This window comes from Cebus imitator, unplaced genomic scaffold, assembly GCF_001604975.1.
Source record: "Cebus imitator isolate Cc_AM_T3 unplaced genomic scaffold, Cebus_imitator-1.0 Scaffold10, whole genome shotgun sequence".
In the NCBI taxonomy this organism is placed as follows: Eukaryota; Metazoa; Chordata; class Mammalia; order Primates; family Cebidae; genus Cebus; species Cebus imitator.
The window spans coordinates 8,931,655-8,956,300 of NW_016107325.1; the positions used below are offsets into that span (position 1 = coordinate 8,931,655).

At 35.3% G+C, this 24,646-nt stretch overlaps 1 long non-coding RNA gene across 1 annotated transcript; it reads right to left on the reverse strand.

Moving 5' to 3' along the window:
- Positions 1 to 6,022: 6,022 nt before the first annotated feature.
- Positions 6,023 to 8,745, reverse strand: LOC119474088. Its single transcript, XR_005203386.1, has 2 exons — positions 8,490 to 8,745; positions 6,023 to 7,152 (listed from the first exon to the last, which is right to left on the reverse strand). It is a non-coding gene; the product is annotated as an uncharacterized LOC119474088 (long non-coding RNA).
- Between the last annotated feature and the right edge of the window lie 15,901 nt (positions 8,746 to 24,646).

The window sequence follows — 24,646 nt, forward strand, 5'->3', positions numbered from 1 at the left end:
TTCTGATGATGCTGAGAATCCTTGGCTTATAAATGCTTCTGTTCAATCTCTGCTTCAGTCTTCACGTGGCATTCTCCCTATGTATTTTTCTCTTTCCTTTTTCTTATAATGGCACCAGTTGTATGGTATTAAGGCCCACCCTAATGACCTCACTGTAACTTGATTACATCTACAAGACCTTATTTCAAAATAAGGCCACATTCACAGGTGTTGGGGTTAAGTCTTTGACATATCTTTTTAGGGGATACATTCAACCCATAACAATTGTAAATAGTATTTTAAAAATATTTAAACCAATATAGGTAAGATCAGTAGATTTCAAATGAAAATCCAAATCTCTACTTCTCTGTAAAAATCAGAAGCTCCTGAGAGGATGTGCATTCCCACATAATATCAATTTCCTGGAACTATGAATAGCTACACCCAGCCCGCTTCACTCCACTACATTACCTCTCTGACCCTGGGGATTCATGATTTTGAAACTCCTGTTATATAAAAGAAATCAGCTCTACAAATACAGACAAAAGTTTACTAAATTCATTTTACTGTATAGTACTTCTTTTAGACTTCCAATATTACTTGCTACCAAAAATAATTCATCTATGAAAAATCATTTCAGAATAATTTTTTTAAAGAGTCTGGAATGTAATCAAATAGAATTCATGAGAAATGAAAGGGTACTGTGAAGAGAAGATACAATCAGTAATCACTTTTCTACAAAAGCAGCTGACATGATGCTGGCAATAATTGAGAGGAAGAGATAGAAAATTAATTGTATTATATGACCCACCACAGGCAAGATTAAAATATACTGTATTAAAAATCATTTTAATGTGGTCAAAACATAGTAGAAAATTTATGACTACAATCATTTTAAAGTGTACAGTTCAGTGGTACTAAGTACTTTCAGAATGTTGTACAAATATCACCATCATCCATATCCAGAACTCTTCTCATCTTGTAAAACTGAAATCTTATGCTCATTAAACAATAACTATTTCTCCCTCCCTCTAGTCCCTAGCAATCAGCATTCTATTATCTGTTTCTAAAAATTTGACTGTTTTAGATACTTTATATGAGTGGGAGCATGTGGCATTTGTCTTTTTGTGACTAGCTTATTTTAGTCAACATAATGTCCTCCATGTTGTATATCTCAACAGGGTTATTCCTTCTTTAGGCTTAATGATATGATTTGGATCTGTGTCCCCACCCAAATCTCATCTTGTAGCTTCTGTAGTTGCCACTTGTCGTGGGAGGGACCCATTGGGAAGTAATTGAATCCTGGGGCGGGTCTTTCGCATGCTGTTCTTGTGATAGTGAATAAGTCTGATGAGATCTGACAGTTTTAAAAACAAGAGTTTCCCTGCACAAGCTCTCTCTTTGCCTGCCACCATTCATGTAAGATGTGGATTGCTCCTCCTTGCCTTCCACCATGATTGTGAGGCCTCCCCAGCCATGTGGAACTGTAAGTCCACTAAACCTCTTTTTCTTCCCAGTTTTGCATGAAAATGGATTGATACACTGAATAATATGTTTTATAAAATTTATTTAACTGTTGGTAGACATTAATGTTGCTTCCACTTCTTGGCTATTGTGAATAATGCTGCAATGAATGTTGGTACACAAATATGTTTCTGAGTCCCTGTTTTCAATACTTTTGTGTATGCACCTAGAAGTGGGATTGCTGGGTCATATGATAATTCTATTTTTAATTTTTTGAGGAATCTCTGTACTTTTTTCCATAATGGTTATACTATTTTACATTCTCACCAACAATGTGCAGGTGTTCCAATTTCTCCATGGCTTCACCAATGCTTGCTATTTTCTGGTATTTTGACAGTGGCCATCTTAACTGGTGTGAGGTGACATCTTATTGTGTATTTGATTTGCATTTCCCTAATGATTAGTGAGGTTTAGCATCTTTTCATATGCTTGTTGGCTATTTGTGTATCTTTTTTGGAGAAATATCTATTCCTTTGCCCATTTTTAAATTGGGCTGTTTTACTTTTTCTTGTTGAGTTGTGGGAGTTTTTTTGTGCATTCTGAATATTAATCCCTTATGAGACATATAGTTGGCAAATATTTTCTCCAATTTCATAAGTTACCTTTTCACTCTGTTGATTGTTTTCTTTGCTGTGCAGAGTTTTCAAGCTAGATTAGTCCCATTTATCTATTTTTGCTATTATTGCTTATGTTTTTGGTGTCAAATCCAAGAAATCACTAAAAAGTCTAACGTAATGAAGACTTTTTTCCTTTCTTTTAGGAGTTTCATAGTTTCAGATCTTACATTTTGATCTTTAATCAATTTTAAGTTTTGTATATGGTATAAGGTAAGGGTCCAATTTCATTCTTTTGCATATAGATACAGTTTTTCCAATATCATTTGCTGAAGAGACTGTCTTTTCTCTCTTGTGTAGCCTTGGTTCCTTCATAGAAGACATTTCATCATTGTCCTTTGAGATTCCATATTAATTTTAGGATTCTTTTTTATTTTCTACAAAAAAAAATATGCCATTAGGATTTTGATACTGATTGCATTGAATTCATTGTTTGGTCTGAGTAGGGTGGATATTTTAACAATATTAAATCTTACAATCCACGAACATGGTGTGTTTCCATTTGTTTGTGCCTCTGTTAATTTCTTTCAGCAACATTCTATAGTTTTCAGTGTACAAGTTTTTTAATCTTGGCTTAAGCTTATTCCTAAGTATTCTTTCTGATGCTATTGAAAATCATATTTTTTCTTAAATTATTGTCAGATTGTTTATTGTTCATGTATAGAAATGAAACTGACTGTCTACAGCCATATCACCCTGAACACACCCAATCTCATCTGATTTCAGAAGCTAAGCAGGGTCGGGCCTGGTTAGTACTTGGATGGGAGATATGCAACTGATTTTTGCATATTGATTTTGTATTCTTCAACTTTGCTGAATATGTTTATTAGTTCTAACAGGTTTTTTTTTTTTTTAGAATCATTAGGGTGTTCCTACATACAATATCATGTTATCTGTAGACATAGATAATTTTACTTAGTCCTTTTGTGTTTGGATTCTTTTTATTTCTTTTTCTTGTCTGATTGCTCTGGCTAGATATTCCAGTGCTGTGTAGAAGGGAAGTGACAAGAGTGGGTATTCTTGCCTTGCTTCTTATCTTAGATGAAAAGTTTTCAGTTTTTCACCATTGGCATGATGTTGGCTGTAGGCTTTTCATATATGGCCTTTATTATGTGGATGTCATTCCCTTTAGTGTGTGTGTGTGTTGAGTGTTTTTATGATGAAAGTTTTTAGAGTTTTGCAAAATGCTTTTTCTGCATCAATTAAGATGATAATGTGGTTTTTATTCATCATTCTGTTAATGTAGTATATTACATTGATTGATTTTCTTATGTTGAACCATCCTTGCCTTCCAGAAATACATTTCACTTAGTCATGATGTATAATCTTTCTAATGTGTTCTGTATTGGTTTGCTAGTATTTTGTTGAGGATTTTTGCCACAAGAGGCAGTGTTTCCCCCCTTCTATTTTTTGAAGATTTTGAGAAGATTAGTTTGTCAATTTTGTTGATCTTTTCAAAGAATGAACTCAGCTTTGCTGACTTTTTTTCTCTGCTCTATTTTATTAATCTCTTCTCTACCCTTTATTATTTCCTTCCTTCTGCTAACTGTAGGTTTAGTTTGATCTTCTTTTTGTAGTTACTTAAGGTGTAAATTTTGATTGGTGAATTGAGATCTTTCTTCTTTTGTAATGCAGGTGTTGCTGCTGAGAGATCCATTTATAAACTTATGGAAGTTCCCTTGTATATAATGAGTTACTTTTCTCTTGCTGCTTTTAAGAGCCTCTTTTTGTCATTTGCCTTTTGACAGTTTATAATGTTTCTTAGTGTCAGCTTTTTTACATTCATCAACATTATTGTTCCTTGAGCTTTTTGAATTTGGATAACCATTTTCTTTCTCAGATTTGGGAAGTGTTTAGCTATTATTTCTTTAGATAATCTCCCTGTCCCATTCTCTCTCTTTTCTTCTTCTGAAACTTTTATAATGTATATATTGCTCTGCTTGATGGGGTCTTATAAGTTCCTTAGGCTTTCAACACTTTTCATTGTTCTTTTATTCTTTGTTGTTTGTTCTTTTGTTCTTTGAAATTTCAATGTCTTTGAAGTCACTCACTCTTTCTTCTGCTTGATCAAGTCTACTTTCATCCGTTCTAGTGAATTTTTCAATTCAATTATTTTATTTGTCAGCTCCAGAATTTGTTTGGTACTGTTTCATTAGTTTTCTTGTTTTTTAAATCTATTTAATGATACTCTTAATTTGTTCATGCATCATTTTTCTAATTTTGTTTAGTTTTCTGTCTTCTCTGAAAGCACACTGATGTTCTTTAGATAATTATTTTTAATTCTTTGTTAGCTACCTTCACAGATCTTCATTGTTTCTTAGAACTGGTGTTTGAAAATTGGCTTTATTCCTTTGAATTAGCCACGTTTTCTTATTTCTTTGTGTGCCTTATTTTTTACTGTGATTTTTGCATTTGAAATGCAGCCCCTACTCCCAATCTTTGTGCACTGGTTTTGTACAGGGAAAACCTTCACAAATCAGCCTGTATAGAGATTCTAGTGGCTTCACAAACCATTTATGGGAATGCATCTTCTCTCTGAACTTGTACATGTAATTTTATAGTGAAAGAGGTTTGCCAGTTTCTTTTTCAGGAACTTGTCAACTCTTGCTCTCTCTGGTGTCTGTCTGCAGTACATCAGTTTCTCTGGTGCTGCCACAATTCACTGAACTGCACTTTGTTCTCAGGCATCTAAAGCGTCCTGGTTCCCTGTTAATGCTCCAAGTTAGGAGAGGTCAAAACCAATCTCTCAGGCAGCACCCTCCTCCCACCACACAAGCTGGAACTTAGACATACATTCCAACTTCTTCTTTCCCTACAAAGGAGAAGCTGTACATTTTCCCTACAAAGGAGAAGCTGTACATTGGGGCTTTGCATTCGGATTATGTACTATAACAGCTTAGAGGAGGAGTTTGCTTCTCCTTCCCATTTCAATGGGGCTATTCTTGGCTTTGTGCTTGACTGGTGTACTTCAACTTTCTAACTGATTTCTACCATTGTCATAAAGGCATTTTGGGCGATGTATTGTTGTTAAGTCAGTGTTTCTGTTGGGGAGCAAGGTCTGGGCATCTTCTTCTGACATCTTATTGGCATTATTCTTAATAAGATTAGAAGTCTAACAGCCAAATTTAAGAAATACACAGATAATTTACAAATGAGAAAATAAAATTACTGAAAGGACTCATGAAACGATGCTAAAATGTTAATATTTTTTCAAAAAAAATTTAATTTATTGCTAAATAGAAAGTAGCCTTTATCCTAGAATTCTTTAAACTCTGGGTTTAAAGATCTATTATTGCTTTCCTGTTATTAAGTAAATTATCCTGGCCCTGGAAATATGTCCCTCAGTCATTAAGTTTTACACGTTCAAATTCATTTTATCTTCGCTTTTAACCTCCTCTGACAAATCTGAAACTGTTTCTCCTACTCTAACCCTTATCTTAAAAACATTACCAATTTGGCAAAATGGTAATGTTGACATAAATGGTAATTTTGACAAAAACAATATTACCAATTTGGTTCTGTCATTTTTTTTTCTTTTTATCTTCTTCTTTTTTTTTTTTAAACAGGGTTTTGCTCTGTTACTCAGGCTGGAGTGCAGTGGCTTGATCATAGCTCACTGTAACCTTGAACCCTGGGTGCAAGTGATCCTGCCTCAGCCCCGCAAGTACTCAGGTCTACAGACATGTGGCACCACACCCAACTAATTTTATGTAGTGATAGGATCTTGCTCTGTTGCCTCGACTGATCTTGAACTCCTGGCTTCAAGTGATCCTCCCACCTCAGCCTCCCAAAGCACTGGGATTACACAGATGAGCCACTGAATATGGCCATGGTCTTGACACTTTTTACCTCATAAATATAATGGGAGAAATGTACTTTCTTTTTCTTTTTATCCTCCCTTCATTTCCTCCCTTCATTTCCCCCTTCATTAAGCCCTCTCCACTATAACTTTTAGAAAACTCAGCTATGAATAGTTACAAGAATACACTAAAGTAATTCAGGCCTTCATTACCTCCCAAGTGAACTGTTGCTCTTCCTGAAAACTGGTCTCCCTACACATGACTCCCCAGTGTGGTATCATTTTTCTACACCCACACCATGGCAATTCACACCGCTGTGTTCCATATAAAATAGTGCCTCTACTCAAAGACATTTAATTATCTTGCTTTGCACCTTCTGTTACTCATCCTTCAACTCCATCTCAATTCCTCTTTGGATCTTACATAGTTGAGTTAGTTTCTTTTTTTTCTGTGATGTGGTAGCATATCTCTGTTTATATTTTATTACACTCACTTCTCAAACTGTGATTCATTGATCAGCAGTATCCATAGCCTGGCAGCTTGTGTAAAATGAAGAATCCCAGGTCCCACTCCAGACGCAGTGAACCACAATGGTTCTTATACACATAAAAATTTGAGAAAGACTTCCATTAACCGTATCATGCAAGGTTTGGATGCCTGCTTTTCACATTAAATGCTGCATTTCTCTAGATAACAACCGCTTATTTCATTTTTTAATTCTCAAATAGTGTCTGTTTATGCTAACCACTAAATGTATATTAAATAAGTGAAAGAGAAAATGGAAACAGATGGTTTAGTGGTCACCTAAGTAGGAGTGACAAAGCCAGGATTCTACAAACATTTATGTGTTGGGGGTTATTTCTTTCATTATGCTATGCCACTTACAAAATATATTTCCATTCCATTTCTGAACCTCCAAGATGTTGGATGGCACACTTATAGTCACAAGGCTATTTTAAGTGGCAAAGACGACTCTAGAACACTAGTTTTTTTCTTGACACTTAGTCGAAGATCTTTCTATTTTGTCATTTGGCCTCTATCTGTCAGCAGAATAAATGGGAAACACATTAATTGAACTTCTGTCCTCACAATGCAAGTTTCAAAGAGCATCTGCCATGGTGAATGAAAATATGTTTGTAGTTCACAGTGTGCTTCAATTCAGTAGTACTGGATTAAAGTCCAGTAAACCAGGATCAATGAACATCTTTATTCCAAAGTTAAGGCTGATGCCCTAACTGAAAAACAAAAATGAAAACAAAAATGTAAGAAATAATTAGGAATATAATTAATCAATTTACCAATTTGATTTTCCCTATCCAGTGCAATAATTTTCTTTTAGTATTAATTACATTTTACAGTACATTTGTACAAATATGTGATATAAAATGATTACAAATTTCCATTTTGAGTGAGAGATATTTATACCCCAAATGCCTCATTTATTTATGTTCCCTATTCCCAATATGCTTAAATACTTTGGGCTAAAAATATACATGATGTTTTGTCATTGCCACCAATATATCTTGCTTTTCTTTGTTTCTATTTTGAAATAACTCTATCATGCCACAAGTGGCCTATTTCTCATTATTTCTTTATTTATGGGATATGTACTATGTTCCACGCACTGTGATATGCTATACCATCAGGAAATTCCACCTCTAGGAATCTTATGGACAAATGGAGGAAATAGCCAAAGAATCAAGCAGTTTACAATGAACTTTCACAGAGGCAGGGGTAAACAGAGGGTACTTACTATGGTCTGAAACTCCTATGTTGAAATCCTATTCCCCAATGGGATGGTATTAGAAGGTGGAGTATTTGGGAAGTGATTAGGTCATGAGGACAGAGCCCCCATGAATCGGGTTAGTGCCCTTTTAATAGGGGCTCCAGAGGTACCCTTGCCCCTGGTAACAAGATATCAACTATGAACTAGAAAGTGGGCCTTCACAAGACATGAATCTGCCAGTGCCTTGATCTTGGACTTCGTAGCCTCCAGAGCTGTGAAAAATAAATTTCTGTTGTTTGTTAGCCACCCAGTTTACTGTATTTTGTTATTGCAGCCTGAATGGATTAGGACAGTCCTAAAGGGCATCTAGTAAGACATAGGACCAGGCCCAAGTTTGGAGAACAGAAAAGCTTTTGCAACATCTAACTATGAAGCAAGGTCCCAAAGAATGAGTTGAATTTAATCTGACAAATTATGTAGGATAAGATGTTCTAGACAGAGAGCTGCATGTGTAAAGCTCTAAGCCAAGAGAAAGAATGGAAGGTTCAGGATAACTACAAGTAGTTCAGTAGGGGTGGAACAGAGCTTTTCTGGTGCCAGGGAAAAAATGGTATGGAGTATGATGAGTTAAAGCCAGACAAGAAAGCAGGGGCAAGATCATGAGGGGTGCTGAATATTCTGCAAAGAAATTTGGGCATCATTTTAAATAATAAGAGTGATATGTAACGCATTTCTAGTGCTTACTGTAGGCCCCGTACTGTTCTAAGCTCATTTCACTTAGTCTTCACAACCACCATATGCCCTAGGTACTGTGACTACTCCTAATTTTTCAATAATAAAACATACTGTGAGAGCCACCGTAAATGAAATCTTCTCTGAAGATCTGAGTTTGGTTCGGCATTGGCTGCCAAAAGATGAAGCCAGGGAGATTCCCTGTAGGCATTTTCCTTGGGAACCATCACAGATCCACTGTGAAGAGGAAAGCCAGCCAGTTCTGGAGTGTCATCACCTTTTCCTCCAAGAATATTTGCAATCTTTCCTGAAGGAGAGAGAAAAGATTCTGTATTGGCTTAAAAAGATTGAATCATTCTCACAGTTGAGATCTAGGTTGCTGAAGGAATGACTCAGAGGAGGTGAATTAAACAGAAAGTTCCGAAATTTCCTCATAGAGAATCTTGGAACCTAGCCTCTCATGGAAGGATTTCTGTACCAGAACCTGCATCCTTGGGAAAGGGGTTTCCTGAGTTTGCTGTCTGCTAGTTTATGTGCTATCTCTAGACAATCAAGCTGTGTTGTAGTTCAGAAAGCACAATTAGATAATGTAAAAAAAAAAACTGACATTTCTGCTCACACAATGGAAAATTAGATGCAGCCCCACTACATTTAACCAACTTTGTTCAATAATCATTAATTATACCTGTTGTATATACACATATAAAACAAGCCATTGGAACTTCAAAATGTTAGCCTACTTGGTTCGTCAGGAGTTTCATGAAATTTGTGCAGTGGGTACTGCCGAGTCCTGGGCATAAGGCTCCACCATGCGGATGAGCCTCTGCAAATAGCACTGACAAAAATATTTTTTCCTTTTTTTTTAAGACAGAGTCTTGCTCTGTCGCCTAGAATGGAATGCAATGGAACAATAATGGCTCACTAGAGCCTTGACTGCCCAGGCTCAAGTGATCCTCCCACATCAACCTCTTGAGTAGATAGGACCACAGCCATGCGCCACATGCCTGGCTAATTTTTAAATTTTTATTAATTTATTCATTTATTTACTGTAGAAACAGAGTCTCCCTGTTGACCAGGTTGGTCTTGAACTCCTGGTCTCATGTGATCCTCTCACCTCAGCCTTCCAAAATGCTGGGATTTTAGGCCACCATGCCCAGCTGAGCCACCATGCCCAGCTGACAGTAATTTTTAAAAGAGAATTTGAAGTTATAATAAAATCAGAGATCACAGGTCAAACACTTATTTTATAAATGAACAAAGTTAAAGCAATCAAACTAACTCTTAATTCACTTATTCAATCATTTTAATTATTAAATAATCAGATTAAGTATGTTCAATGGGTATTTGCTTTATTTTTTGTCTACACATAATCTAAGCTCCTTTTCTACTTGGGAGGAATTTTGTTGTGTAAATGTGGTGAAGTAAAACCCCGCTTCCCTGTAGGGAACTGGAAAGAACATTCAGCCCCTCTTCTCACCCCATGAATTAAGATGCAGGTATGTCTCTTAGGTTTAGCCAATAGGCTACTCTATGCAGGAATGTTAGCTCTGTAGTAAATGACAGAATTGGGATAGTTAGAGGTTGTTCTGGAGGCAACAGAACTTGACTAGGTCAAATAGTCATAGTAGTGATAGATGTTCATGCCAGCAGCAATGGTGAGGACCCAGTGGTGACACTGCTAGTGACAATGTCCTATCAAGCTGTTATGGAGATATAAGTTTAGATACATGTTCTCTTCCCACTCTCTAAGGTCCATTTCCTGGGAGAGGTACTTTTAGCCTTCTTATGGACTATCTGAGCCAACCTATATTCTTTCAATGTAGTTCTTTTCTGGTTAGTAAAACAAGAGTCTATTTTGTTGTGCAACAAAGACCCTGATTGAAACAGAAATTGTTACCAGTAGCCAGTTATAGCACAGAGCTTCCATGAAATGGGCAGAATTTAGGGTTTTTATCTGGCCTTGTTGAGGCTGAAGAAATTTTAGATCCTAATCATTTTAGTGATGGAATTTAGATTTGCCTGATCCTAGCACGGAAAGGTGAAACAGTAATTCAATTATTTCCTGTTGTCACCTGGAATGAAATCCTACTACCTTGTAGTTGTCAGGCTGTGTGGTTGCCAAGAGAGGCCATGTGTAGGGGCCCCAGTCACCAGTCCTAGTCTTTGAGTCAGACCAGTTTAGGTACCAGACATGTGAATGAACAAACTTTCAGATGCTTCTAGCCCACAATCGAGTCATCTCCAGGCTTCAAGACTTCCTAGCTGAGATCACAGACATAGAGCAAAGACAAACTGTCTCCCACTCCAATTCCTTACCTACAGAATCCATGATTAGAATAAAATAATGGTTTTGAAACACAAAGCTGTGGGTTAATTTTTTTATGCAACAACAATAACTAGAATGGGAACCTATACCAATTCAGCTGTTAATGAACTGGGTAGACAGCCAGGCACTTGAAAATAGTGTCCTTGGAGCATGTGGAAGAACTTTGGGGAAAGGGTATGCTGAAGGGGTATGATCCTTTATAGTGAGCCCAGGATGTGAATATATTTTTTGGGAAGTTATGTATTCACCACAAAGCCTCTAGTGTGAATAAGGTGACCCATTATGTAGGCATAGGTCACCCTTCTTTCTCAGGAAATTCTAGTGGACTCAAGAACCACATGTTCATCATGGAAGGAATGAAGGTTATTCATGATTTCAACAACATGGAGTTCTTCCCAATGGTAATATGGCTATGGTCTTGATGAATACTTGATTTTCTAATAGCAGCAGACCATCATAAGCTCCTTATAAGCATTATACCTAGAAGAACCAAAGAACTATTTGGTGTCAGGTTGTCTAGAGTGGGCTGCTGCCATCTTTTAGGGAATAAAGAGTGAGGAGCAGAAATCTTTCCTTCTTGCAATAAATATTCTGGATTTTTTTTTTTTTTTTTTTTTTTTTTGTTGATCATTTTTCTCTGTCCTTGCTCTGTCTATAGATTAATTGTCTACCTTATGCAAGGGCATGGTATCCCACACAAAATTGCTTCAGTTTAAAGGAAATAACTTTATAAAGAAACAAGGCAATAGCTTTATAAAGAAACAAGGCAATGGCCTAATGTTCAAGAGATTCGTTGGTATTATTGCATACTTCATTACTCGTCATTGAAAACTCAGATGAGCTTCATCCAGAGTTAACAGCTTGCAAATTTAAAGTGCTGTCCTGCAGAATATGGTTTGTGTTCTGAACAAGTGACTATCACATGGAGTTCTGTTACCCCCTTAGCTAAAATATATGGGCCTAGAATCCTAGGATTGGCAACTGGGATGCAAGGCTTTGAGATTACATTTACTGACACCTTCTAATTGTTTGCTTGGTGTCCTTTTGATTTTGGACTCTGATAGCATAGCACCAAGAGAAGGGGAATTCTTTTCCAAGAGACACAATAATATTGCATTTATTTGTAAACTAAGGCTGCACCTGATGAGTTTGGATTTTTTGTGCCCTAGATAATCAGGGAAACAAAATGATCGTTACCGTTATTAATGTGTTACTGTGTTTTCTTGTTTCCCTTGAAGGAAAGTATAGTTATTGCTATATTTGGGGATAGGAAGAAAATGTCAATGAAATTATACTGCAATCTAATTCAGGAGGGCCACAAGGGGTTCAGATCCCTCACCATACAGGAAAAAGAATCATGGCCCACTGAGATTCAAACTGAAGGCAAAGGAAGTGAAGTAGAGGAGGAGATTCATATAGTTCCAGTGAGGCCTCAGCCTAATTACAAGCCCAGTAGTACACTCCCTATATTCCTTTTATCTGTATTATACACAGTCTGTGTTGCTGTTGTTACTGATTTTTGTTAATTTATAATCAAGAGTTGACTAGTACTGTTTCCTAGTTAGTTGTTGACTCATTTTTCTGGAAAATGATACAAAAAGCAGCAAATGTCTAATTTTAAGTTCATATGTAACTGGAATTATATAAATTTGCATCTATTTTAACTAAATTACATTACATAAAGCAATCATAGCTCTTGAAAAATACTATATTTTAAGTAAGTGTGCATATAAAACATTATGAAAAGGGTTTATTTTATTGAAACATTTAATCAGGTAGTGATTTAAACCCTAAAGGGACTCTCATTTCCTGGATTTTATAGTTATAGAGACTGTACCTGTGAAGTTATTGATTTTTAGTTAGTATTTTTCTGATTCAAAATATTTCTCAGCTTAACATAAAATCTTTCATATGCCAAATATAAAAATTACATTTCAACTAGTTTCTACTATGAAATTGAACTCCTTTCTTAAATACTCCTTATAATAAAAGTAATTGAGTCTGGGAGAAGAACATTATATTTAGTAATATTATTGGGGGAAAGAATATCAAAGTTTAAGACTTAATCATTATTGGAGACACTATAACTCACTATGATATTTACATATCAAGAAATAAATATTGTGAGTTAAAAAATAACTAGCTATGAGATGGAAAAAGCATTCTATGAGTGTTAGAATTATTTGCCACGTGACAGGAAAATGAATCCTTGAAGGATACAAGCTTTGGATCATACAAGGAAGAAAATATAATGATTTGGGTTTAGAGTCTTTCACAATAAACTGATAGTTATGTAAGAATATTATTTAAGTGGTTACAGAGCAATTTATCATAGAAAAGTGTTTAATTAAGACTCTGAACTGATTTACCACAGATGTTTTAAGCATTTCCAAACATTTCCACATAAATTAAACATGATGTAATTGAGTGTTACATTAAGCAATGTTCCACTGTTGATTCATGTGGAAATCACAGAAGTTTCAGATTACTATCTTTCCAGTGTGTATTAATGTAGATATCATAGGTATTTTCATGAGAATCACATTTCAGTGGGCCATTTTATATAGTGAAATACAGTTTTCAAAATGTCATTATCTATGCAGATCCATATACCGTTTGGAATTTAATTTATAAATAAGTACCATAGTATTAGGATTACTTCAAGTAAAGCCAGATATTTAACTTAAGACATGTTTATTTGTATGTATCAACAAATAAGTTATTTCTGGTTAAGAAGTCATGCTTTTTTGTGGTTATTCATTTTCTATTCTAGCATTAAGAATAATTTAGGCAATAGGCTGTTTCTTAATTCTGTTCTTTTGAGCTTCCTAATAATCACACAAACTATTTCACCCTTGTTTTTAAATTTATATCCAAATATGCATCAAAAGCAATTTAACGCAGGTTACTGAAATTTTTTTAATACAGAAAAATTCAAAATGTTTTGAGTTGAGAAGTATTTTTAAACAAGGTAAAGGAAAAATAAGAATGGAAAAGTTAGATGGAGCCAGAAGTCAGGTTAACATCTAAAAATCATAAGCTTGCCAGTGATGAACTGCAAATTTGGCTCCAAGCTCTCCAGCAGCCAGATATTCCTTAAATAGCTTGGGTCTGTCTTCTCACAGAAGCCAAAAACTAGTCTGAATGACCTTGAGGCTACTCAGCCTTGCTTAGTAAAGCATAACAGTACAAGTAGACCTTGCTTCACACAAGAAATTTGTTACCAAGAAACTGTGTGGAAATGGAAATTTTGCACATGGAATCAAATTATAAATGCACTAATGGAGAAATCATAAATGGCTCCTTTTAAAGAAAACCTACAAGTTATTCCCTGTGTAACATGGAACTAATAAACTTACTTCTGTTACGCTTTAACATTCTTAATTTTGGATTTTCAAAAGTCAGTGATATAGTTTGATAATATGTCCCCACCAAATCTCATGTTGAAACGTAATGCCTAGTGTTGGAGGTGGGGCCTACTGGGAGATGTTTGGGTCAAGGGAGTGGCTTTCTCATTAATGGTTTAGCACTAGCCCCTTGGTGCTGTCTTTGCCATAGTGACTGAGCTCTTGGGAGATCTGGTTGACTCAAAGTGTGTGGCACCTCCTCCCACATTCTCTCTCTTACTCCTGCTGTGGCCACGTGAAGTGCCTGTCCCCATCTTGCCTTCTGTCATAAGTCAAGGCTCCCTGAGACCTCCCCAGAAGCTAAGCAGATGCTGCCACCATGCTTGTACAGCCTGCAGAACCACGAGCCTAACCTCTCTCTCTCTCTCTCTCTTTTTTTAAATAAATTACCCTGCCTTGGGTATTTCTTTATGGCAATGCAAGAAAAGCCTAACACAGTCAGCATAATATCATGGCACCATCCTTTAATCTCAGTTTCATGGTAGTAGAGATATTAAATGTATGCATTAGGTTTTTCAGGGCAGGGTTTTAGTCAATATGTAAAAACTTCTAATTTCCGTTTTGTTTTATCATGTTTTATTGCCTTCGTTTAATATTCTAAGGGTATAGGGCAACCTGCACAATATACCTAATATTTACCAGTTATTGTCAACCACAGTAAATCCTAAATTGTGCGCAACAAATCACTTTAAATATCTTTATTTTTAAGTCCTTTTTCAATGCTTATTCACTCTTGGTAGGAATGTAAATTAGTTCAGCCACTGTGGAAAGCAGTTTGGAAATGTCTCAAGTATTCAAAAATAGAACTACCATTAACCCCAGCACTCCCATTACTGCATATGTATCCAGAGGAAAATAAATTGTTCTACCAAAAACTATGCAACAGAATTCACCACAGCAAAGACATGGAATCAACCTGGGTGCTCATCGATGCTAGATTAAATAGGAGTATGTAGTACATACACACCATGAAATACTTCACAGCCATAAAAAAGAATGAAATCATGTCTTCTACAGCAACATGGATGCAGCTGGAGCAAATTAGCACAGAAACAGAAAATCAAATATTGCATGTTTTCACTTATAAGTGGGAGCTAAATCTTGGGTACACATAGACATAAGGACAGGAACAATAGACACTGAGAACTCCAAATTAGAGAAGTGAGGAAGCAAGGGCTGAAAAACTTCCTATTGGGTACTATGTTCACGCTCTGTATGTCAAGAACAATGGAAGCCCAAACGTCACACAATATATCCTTGTAACAAATCTACATGCATACCCATGATCCAAAATAACAATTGAGATTAAAAATAAAGAAAAACAAACTTTAAAATCCTTTTTGCTTTTACTGAAATGTATAATCTTTTATGATTCTTAAAATAAAAACCTTCAGATTTATTGGAGACTTTATAACTAGAAGAGGCTTTTCAAATGAAGTGCTAATTTCTCACTTCACAGAAGAGCCTATGAGGCAGAGAAGATAAAATTTTGCTTCCTGTTCTAGCCCACTGAGTATTGTTAAATGAAGGTCTATGTATTTACACGTTATTCTCTGATGACACTGCTCAAGCAGTCACCTATGATGGTTAAAGTATAGATATGCACTAACATGTCACCTATGAAAACGGGAGTCTTCCCACGGTGTTACATTACCATTTGAAGAGGCATAAGTTTCTTTTTTAATAGCTAGTATTTTCAGATGTTAAAAAACACAAATCAAAGAATGGAGTCAAATTAGAGCCCTTGCCTATATTTGAGACTTCATGACAAAATGTTTAAAAGTTCAATATTATCTTATTTCTTATACTGAAAAGTACTTTAGGGCCATGATCCACTTGGGAAAGGAAGTATTTCCATATGAATAACACAAGAAATAAATCACTAGCAACAAAAAATGAGGAAATGATCAATCATTGCAAAGTCAATGAATACCTAGTTTACTCCAACATGACTAAAATATACAGTACCATTCAACCATAAGACTAAACTGTATAAACGAAGTAACAAAAAAAANAGTACCACAAGATTAAATTTGATAATTATTGCATGTGCACGTAAAAACTGGATATTCTACATCCATTGGGCAGAGTATTCTGTATATGTTAATTGTGTCAGATTTCCTAATTATGTGGTTCAAATATTCTGGATTTTTTTTTTTTTTTTTTTTTTGCTTTTGTTGATCATTTTTCTCTGTCCTTGCTCTGTCTATAGATTAATTGTCTACCTTATGCAAGGGCATGGTATCCCACACAAAATTGCTTCAGTTTAAAGGAAATAACTTTATAAAGAAACAAGGCAATAGCTTTATAAAGAAACAAGGCAATGGCCTAATGTTCAAGAGATTCGTTGGTATTATTGCATACTTCATTACTCGTCATTGAAAACTCAGATGAGCTTCATCCAGAGTTAACAGCTTGCAAATTTAAAGTGCTGTCCTGCAGAATATGGTTTGTGTTCTGAACAAGTGACTATCACATGGAGTTCTGTTACCCCCTTAGCTAAAATATATGGGCCTAGAATCCTAGGATTGGCAACTGGGATGCAAGGCTTTGAGATTACATTTACTGACACCTTCTAATTGTTTGCTTGGTGTCCTTTTGATTTTGGACTCTGATAGCATAGCACCAAGAGAAGGGGAATTCTTTTCCAAGAGACACAATAATATTGCATTTATTTGTAAACTAAGGCTGCACCTGATGAGTTTGGATTTTTTGTGCCCTAGATAATCAGGGAAACAAAATGATCGTTACCGTTATTAATGTGTTACTGTGTTTTCTTGTTTCCCTTGAAGGAAAGTATAGTTATTGCTATATTTGGGGATAGGAAGAAAATGTCAATGAAATTATACTGCAATCTAATTCAGGAGGGCCACAAGGGGTTCAGATCCCTCACCATACAGGAAAAAGAATCATGGCCCACTGAGATTCAAACTGAAGGCAAAGGAAGTGAAGTAGAGGAGGAGATTCATATAGTTCCAGTGAGGCCTCAGCCTAATTACAAGCCCAGTAGTACACTCCCTATATTCCTTTTATCTGTATTATACACAGTCTGTGTTGCTGTTGTTACTGATTTTTGTTAATTTATAATCAAGAGTTGACTAGTACTGTTTCCTAGTTAGTTGTTGACTCATTTTTCTGGAAAATGATACAAAAAGCAGCAAATGTCTAATTTTAAGTTCATATGTAACTGGAATTATATAAATTTGCATCTATTTTAACTAAATTACATTACATAAAGCAATCATAGCTCTTGAAAAATACTATATTTTAAGTAAGTGTGCATATAAAACATTATGAAAAGGGTTTATTTTATTGAAACATTTAATCAGGTAGTGATTTAAACCCTAAAGGGACTCTCATTTCCTGGATTTTATAGTTATAGAGACTGTACCTGTGAAGTTATTGATTTTTAGTTAGTATTTTTCTGATTCAAAATATTTCTCAGCTTAACATAAAATCTTTCATATGCCAAATATAAAAATTACATTTCAACTAGTTTCTACTATGAAATTGAACTCCTTTCTTAAATACTCCTTATAATAAAAGTAATTGAGTCTGGGAGAAGAACATTATATTTAGTAATATTATTGGGGGAAAGAATATCAAAGTTTAAGACTTAATCATTATTGGAGACACTATAACTCACTATGATATTTACATATCAAGAAATAAATATTGTGAGTTAAAAAATAACTAGCTATGAGATGGAAAAAGCATTCTATGAGTGTTAGAATTATTTGCCACGTGACAGGAAAATGAATCCTTGAAGGATACAAGCTTTGGATCATACAAGGAAGAAAATATAATGATTTGGGTTTAGAGTCTTTCACAATAAACTGATAGTTATGTAAGAATATTATTTAAGTGGTTACAGAGCAATTTATCATAGAAAAGTGTTTAATTAAGACTCTGAACTGATTTACCACAGATGTTTTAAGCATTTCCAAACATTTCCACATAAATTAAACATGATGTAATTGAGTGTTACATTAAGCAATGTTCCACTGTTGATTCATGTGGAAATCACAGAAGTTTCAGATTACTATCTTTCCAGTGTGTATTAATGTAGATATCATAGGTATTTTCATGAGAATCACATTTCAGTGGGCCATTTTATATAGTGAAATACAGTTTTCAAAATGTCATTATCTATGCAGATCCATATACCGTTTGGAATTTAATTTATAAATAAGTACCATAGTATTAGGATTACTTCAAGTAAAGCCAGATATTTAACTTAAGACATGTTTATTTGTATGTATCAACAAATAAGTTATTTCTGGTTAAGAAGTCATGCTTTTTTGTGGTTATTCATTTTCTATTCTAGCATTAAGAATAATTTAGGCAATAGGCTGTTTCTTAATTCTGTTCTTTTGAGCTTCCTAATAATCACACAAACTATTTCACCCTTGTTTTTAAATTTATATCCAAATATGCATCAAAAGCAATTTAACGCAGGTTACTGAAATTTTTTTAATACAGAAAAATTCAAAATGTTTTGAGTTGAGAAGTATTTTTAAACAAGGTAAAGGAAAAATAAGAATGGAAAAGTTAGATGGAGCCAGAAGTCAGGTTAACATCTAAAAATCATAAGCTTGCCAGTGATGAACTGCAAATTTGGCTCCAAGCTCTCCAGCAGCCAGATATTCCTTAAATAGCTTGGGTCTGTCTTCTCACAGAAGCCAAAAACTAGTCTGAATGACCTTGAGGCTACTCAGCCTTGCTTAGTAAAGCATAACAGTACAAGTAGACCTTGCTTCACACAAGAAATTTGTTACCAAGAAACTGTGTGGAAATGGAAATTTTGCACATGGAATCAAATTATAAATGCACTAATGGAGAAATCATAAATGGCTCCTTTTAAAGAAAACCTACAAGTTATTCCCTGTGTAACATGGAACTAATAAACTTACTTCTGTTACGCTTTAACATTCTTAATTTTGGATTTTCAAAAGTCAGTGATATAGTTTGATAATATGTCCCCACCAAATCTCATGTTGAAACGTAATGCCTAGTGTTGGAGGTGGGGCCTACTGGGAGATGTTTGGGTCAAGGGAGTGGCTTTCTCATTAATGGTTTAGCACTAGCCCCTTGGTGCTGTCTTTGCCATAGTGACTGAGCTCTTGGGAGATCTGGTTGACTCAAAGTGTGTGGCACCTCCTCCCACATTCTCTCTCTTACTCCTGCTGTGGCCACGTGAAGTGCCTGTCCCCATCTTGCCTTCTGTCATAAGTCAAGGCTCCCTGAGACCTCCCCAGAAGCTAAGCAGATGCTGCCACCATGCTTGTACAGCCTGCAGAACCACGAGCCTAACCTCTCTCTCTCTCTCTCTCTTTTTTTAAATAAATTACCCTGCCTTGGGTATTTCTTTATGGCAATGCAAGAAAAGCCTAACACAGTCAGCATAATATCATGGCACCATCCTTTAATCTCAGTTTCATGGTAGTAGAGATATTAAATGTATGCATTAGGTTTTTCAGGGCAGGGTTTTAGTCAATATGTAAAAACTTCTAATTTCCGTTTTGTTTTATCATGTTTTATTGCCTTCGTTTAATATTCTAAGGGTATAGGGCAACCTGCACAATATACCTAATATTTACCAGTTATTGTCAACCACAGTAAATCCTAAATTGTGCGCAACAAATCACTTTAAATATCTTTATTTTTAAGTCCTTTTTCAATGCTTATTCACTCTTGGTAGGAATGTAAATTAGTTCAGCCACTGTGGAAAGCAGTTTGGAAATGTCTCAAGTATTCAAAAATAGAACTACCATTAACCCCAGCACTCCCATTACTGCATATGTATCCAGAGGAAAATAAATTGTTCTACCAAAAACTATGCAACAGAATTCACCACAGCAAAGACATGGAATCAACCTGGGTGCTCATCGATGCTAGATTAAATAGGAGTATGTAGTACATACACACCATGAAATACTTCACAGCCATAAAAAAGAATGAAATCATGTCTTCTACAGCAACATGGATGCAGCTGGAGCAAATTAGCACAGAAACAGAAAATCAAATATTGCATGTTTTCACTTATAAGTGGGAGCTAAATCTTGGGTACACATAGACATAAGGACAGGAACAATAGACACTGAGAACTCCAAATTAGAGAAGTGAGGAAGCAAGGGCTGAAAAACTTCCTATTGGGTACTATGTTCACGCTCTGTATGTCAAGAACAATGGAAGCCCAAACGTCACACAATATATCCTTGTAACAAATCTACATGCATACCCATGATCCAAAATAACAATTGAGATTAAAAATAAAGAAAAACAAACTTTAAAATCCTTTTTGCTTTTACTGAAATGTATAATCTTTTATGATTCTTAAAATAAAAACCTTCAGATTTATTGGAGACTTTATAACTAGAAGAGGCTTTTCAAATGAAGTGCTAATTTCTCACTTCACAGAAGAGCCTATGAGGCAGAGAAGATAAAATTTTGCTTCCTGTTCTAGCCCACTGAGTATTGTTAAATGAAGGTCTATGTATTTACACGTTATTCTCTGATGACACTGCTCAAGCAGTCACCTATGATGGTTAAAGTATAGATATGCACTAACATGTCACCTATGAAAACGGGAGTCTTCCCACGGTGTTACATTACCATTTGAAGAGGCATAAGTTTCTTTTTTAATAGCTAGTATTTTCAGATGTTAAAAAACACAAATCAAAGAATGGAGTCAAATTAGAGCCCTTGCCTATATTTGAGACTTCATGACAAAATGTTTAAAAGTTCAATATTATCTTATTTCTTATACTGAAAAGTACTTTAGGGCCATGATCCACTTGGGAAAGGAAGTATTTCCATATGAATAACACAAGAAATAAATCACTAGCAACAAAAAATGAGGAAATGATCAATCATTGCAAAGTCAATGAATACCTAGTTTACTCCAACATGACTAAAATATACAGTACCATTCAACCATAAGACTAAACTGTATAAACGAAGTAACAAAAAAAAATTTTTTTTTTTTTGAGATGGAATCTTGCTCTGTCACCAGGCTGGAGTGCAGTGGCACAATCTCAGCTCACTACAACCTCCGACTCCCTGGTTCAAGAGATTCTCCTGCCTCAGCCTCCTGAATAGCTACAATTACAGGCATGTGTCACCATGCCCAGCTAATTTTTGTGTTTTTGGTAGAGACAGGGTTTCACCATGTTGGCCAGAATGGTCCTGATCTCTTGACCTCATGATCCGCCTGCCTTGGCCTCCCAAAGTGGTGACGAAACTTTTAATAACAAGTGAGGAAGAACGGTTAATTTTTTCATAAGACATCTATTTACATTGAAAAAACAAAAATAAATTAAAAGCATTTTCTCTGTTTACAACAGAGCATTTGAATACAAGATGGGAATAATGAGATGTTCTTAATGACACAAAACCTTGATCATTTAGTTCTCCTGATAAATTATGTAACCATATAAAGTGCTGTTTAAGAGCTGGCACTAAGTTAACCTTTATATCCATAACTAAAAATGAGTGTAGCTAGTTAGCCAGGTCGCCTTTAAAAAAGACACAAAACACGGAAAAAGAAAAAGTACATTAGAGAATCAACAATTAATAACAAATAGAAATGAAAGGTTAAATGGTCATATCAAGTTAGCAGACGAAGAAAAAACAATGTGTCGGGCACGGTGGCTTATGCCCATAATTCCAGAACTTTGGGAGGCCAAGGCGGGCAGATCACTTGAGGTAGGAATTCGACACCATTCTGGCCAACATGGTGAAACCCCGTCTCTACTAAAAATACAAAAATTAGCCAGGTGTGGTGGTAGGCACCTGTAGTCCCAGCTACTCAGGAGGCTGAGACATGACAAATGCTTGAACCCAGGGACAGAGGTTACAGTGAGCAGAGATCGCGTCACTACACTCCAGCCCGGGTGACAGAGCCAAACTCTGTCAAGAAAAAAAAAAATGAATAGCTACTAAAAAGGGAGCCTGAAATCCATGCTGATGGTCAGGAAAAGCAGTCAGTAACAGAAAAGAGCAACATCAGTGTCTACTGCAGTTTTCAAAAAAAAGATATAACATAATTTAATGTTTGAAATGAAATCTTGCTGTAGATTGAAGACCCTATCGCAGAAATTCATTCTCAATCTCTTTTCTGACTAAGATGGCTAATTCGGAAAGAAAAAAAATTGCACAGTTCATATTCCTGTTCGTTGCTCCTATTTAATGTTACCTTCCATAAACTGGATGGTAGCTATTTTTTAATTAAATTTATTTCAAATTTTGTTTGAGAAATGCAAAAGAATTAATAAATGAGCTAAAGAAATGGAGGAAGAGTATGTGGGTTTTTGTCATTAGAAGAGTATGTCAGTTTTCCTTTTCTTACCTCCAGCAACCATACTTAACCAAACACACCAAAAACTATAGAACTCATCATTTGCCTTAAAGGAAAATGGGTATGTTTCAGGTTTACATATGCATTATCCATCCTAGTGAGAAAACAGGTTGAGAGTGCTAGTGTTCTATACCACTTGAGAATGATGATAGTTAACCATAGTATATTATATAGTTTGAAATAGCTAGAATATTGAATGTTCCTAACAAAAATAAATGATAAATGTTTGAGATGATATGTAATATGTATGATAATAAAGGTGATCTGATTACCATATATTTTATGTATTGAAAAATCACTGTGTACTCCATAGATATGTACAATTATTAAATGTCAATTAAAAAATAAAATTATAAAAATGAAGTATAATTATACCTCAGATATACTGCAGGTTCCATTCCAGACCACTGCAATATAATAAACATTGCAATTAAGCAAGTCACACAAATTTTCCGGTTGCCCAATACATATAAAAGTTATGTATACACTATACGGTAGTCTGGTAATTGTGCAATAACATTATATCTAAAAAATGTACATACCTTAAAAATACTATATTACTAAAAAAGGCTAATGATCATCTGAACCTTCAGCAAGTCATAATGTTTTTGCTACTGGAAGGTCTTGCCTCAATGTTGATGGCTGCTGATTAATCAAGATGGTTTTTGCTGGAAGTTGAGATGGTTATGGTCATTTCTTAAAATCATATAACAGTGAAGCTTGCCACACTAACAGATTCTTCCTTTCACAAAAGATTTATCTGTAGCATGCAATGCTGTTTGATAACATTTTACCTACTGTAGGACTTCTTTCAAAATTTGAGTCAGTCTTCTCAAAACCTGCCAATGTTTTATCAACTGAATTTGTGTAATATCTAAATCCTTTGTTGTCATTTCCATCTCAAGAAAGCACTTTCTTTTCTCTTCCATAAGAAGGAACTCCTCATGTGTTCAAGTCTGATCATGAGATTACAGCAATCCAGTCACATCTTCAGGCTCCACTTCTAATTCTAGTTCTCTTGCATATTTTGGCCACATCTGCTGTTATTTTCTCTACTCAAGTCTTACAATCTTCAAAGTCATCCATGAGGGTTGGAATCAGCTTCTTCCAAACTCTTGTTAATGTTGATGTTTTTACTTCCTCCCATGAATCACAAATGTTCTTAATGGCATCTAGAATGGTGAGTCCTTTCCAGAAGGTTTTTAATTCAATTTCATCAGATCCATCAGAAGAATAACTCTTTATGTAAGATATAGCCCTATAAAATATATTATATTAAGATATTTATTTAATATTATATATTAAACATCAATATCTTCATATATTTTCATGGGTACATTGTCAATGAACAATAATATTCTGAAATGGATCTTTTTTTTTCTAAGCAATAGATGTCAACAGTATGCTTAAAATATTCAGTAATCCATGCTGTAAACAGAGGTGCTGTCATCCGTGCTGTGGTGTTCTGAGCACAGGCACAGTGGATATAGCATAATTGTGAAGGACCCTCATGTTTTTGGAATGCTAAATGAGCATTAATTTCAACTTAAAGTTAACAGTTGCATTAGTCCCTAACAAGGGAGTCAGCCTGTTCACTGAAGCTTTGAAGCTAGGCATTGACTTCTTTTTTCTAGTTATGAAAGTCCTCGATGACATTTTCTTCCAAGAGAAGGCTGCTTCGTCTATGTTAAAAATCTGTTATTTGGTGTAGCCCCACCTTCATCAACGATCTAATCTAGATCTTCTGCATAACTTCCTGCAGTTTCTACATAAGCACTTGCTGCTTCACTTGACACTTTTCTGTTACAGAGACAGCTTCTTTTGCTAAACCACATGAACTAACCTCTGCTAGCTTCACGCTTTCCTTCTGTAGCTTCATCTGTCTCAGCCTTCATAGAATCGAAGTGAGAGTTAGAATGTTGCTCTGGATTAGGTTTTAGCTCAACAGTATGTCGTGGCTGGTTGGATCTTCTAGCCAGACCACTAAACTGTCTCCATATCAGGAATAAGGCTGCTTCACTTTGCTATTCTGTGTTCGCTGGAGTAGCACTTTCTTTAATTTCCTTCAAGATCTCTTCCTTTGCATTCATAACTTGGTTGTTTGGTACAATAAGCGTATCTCAGCTCTTTTTTTTTTTTTTTTTTTTTTTTTTTTTTTGTTTTTTCTTTTTCTTTCTTT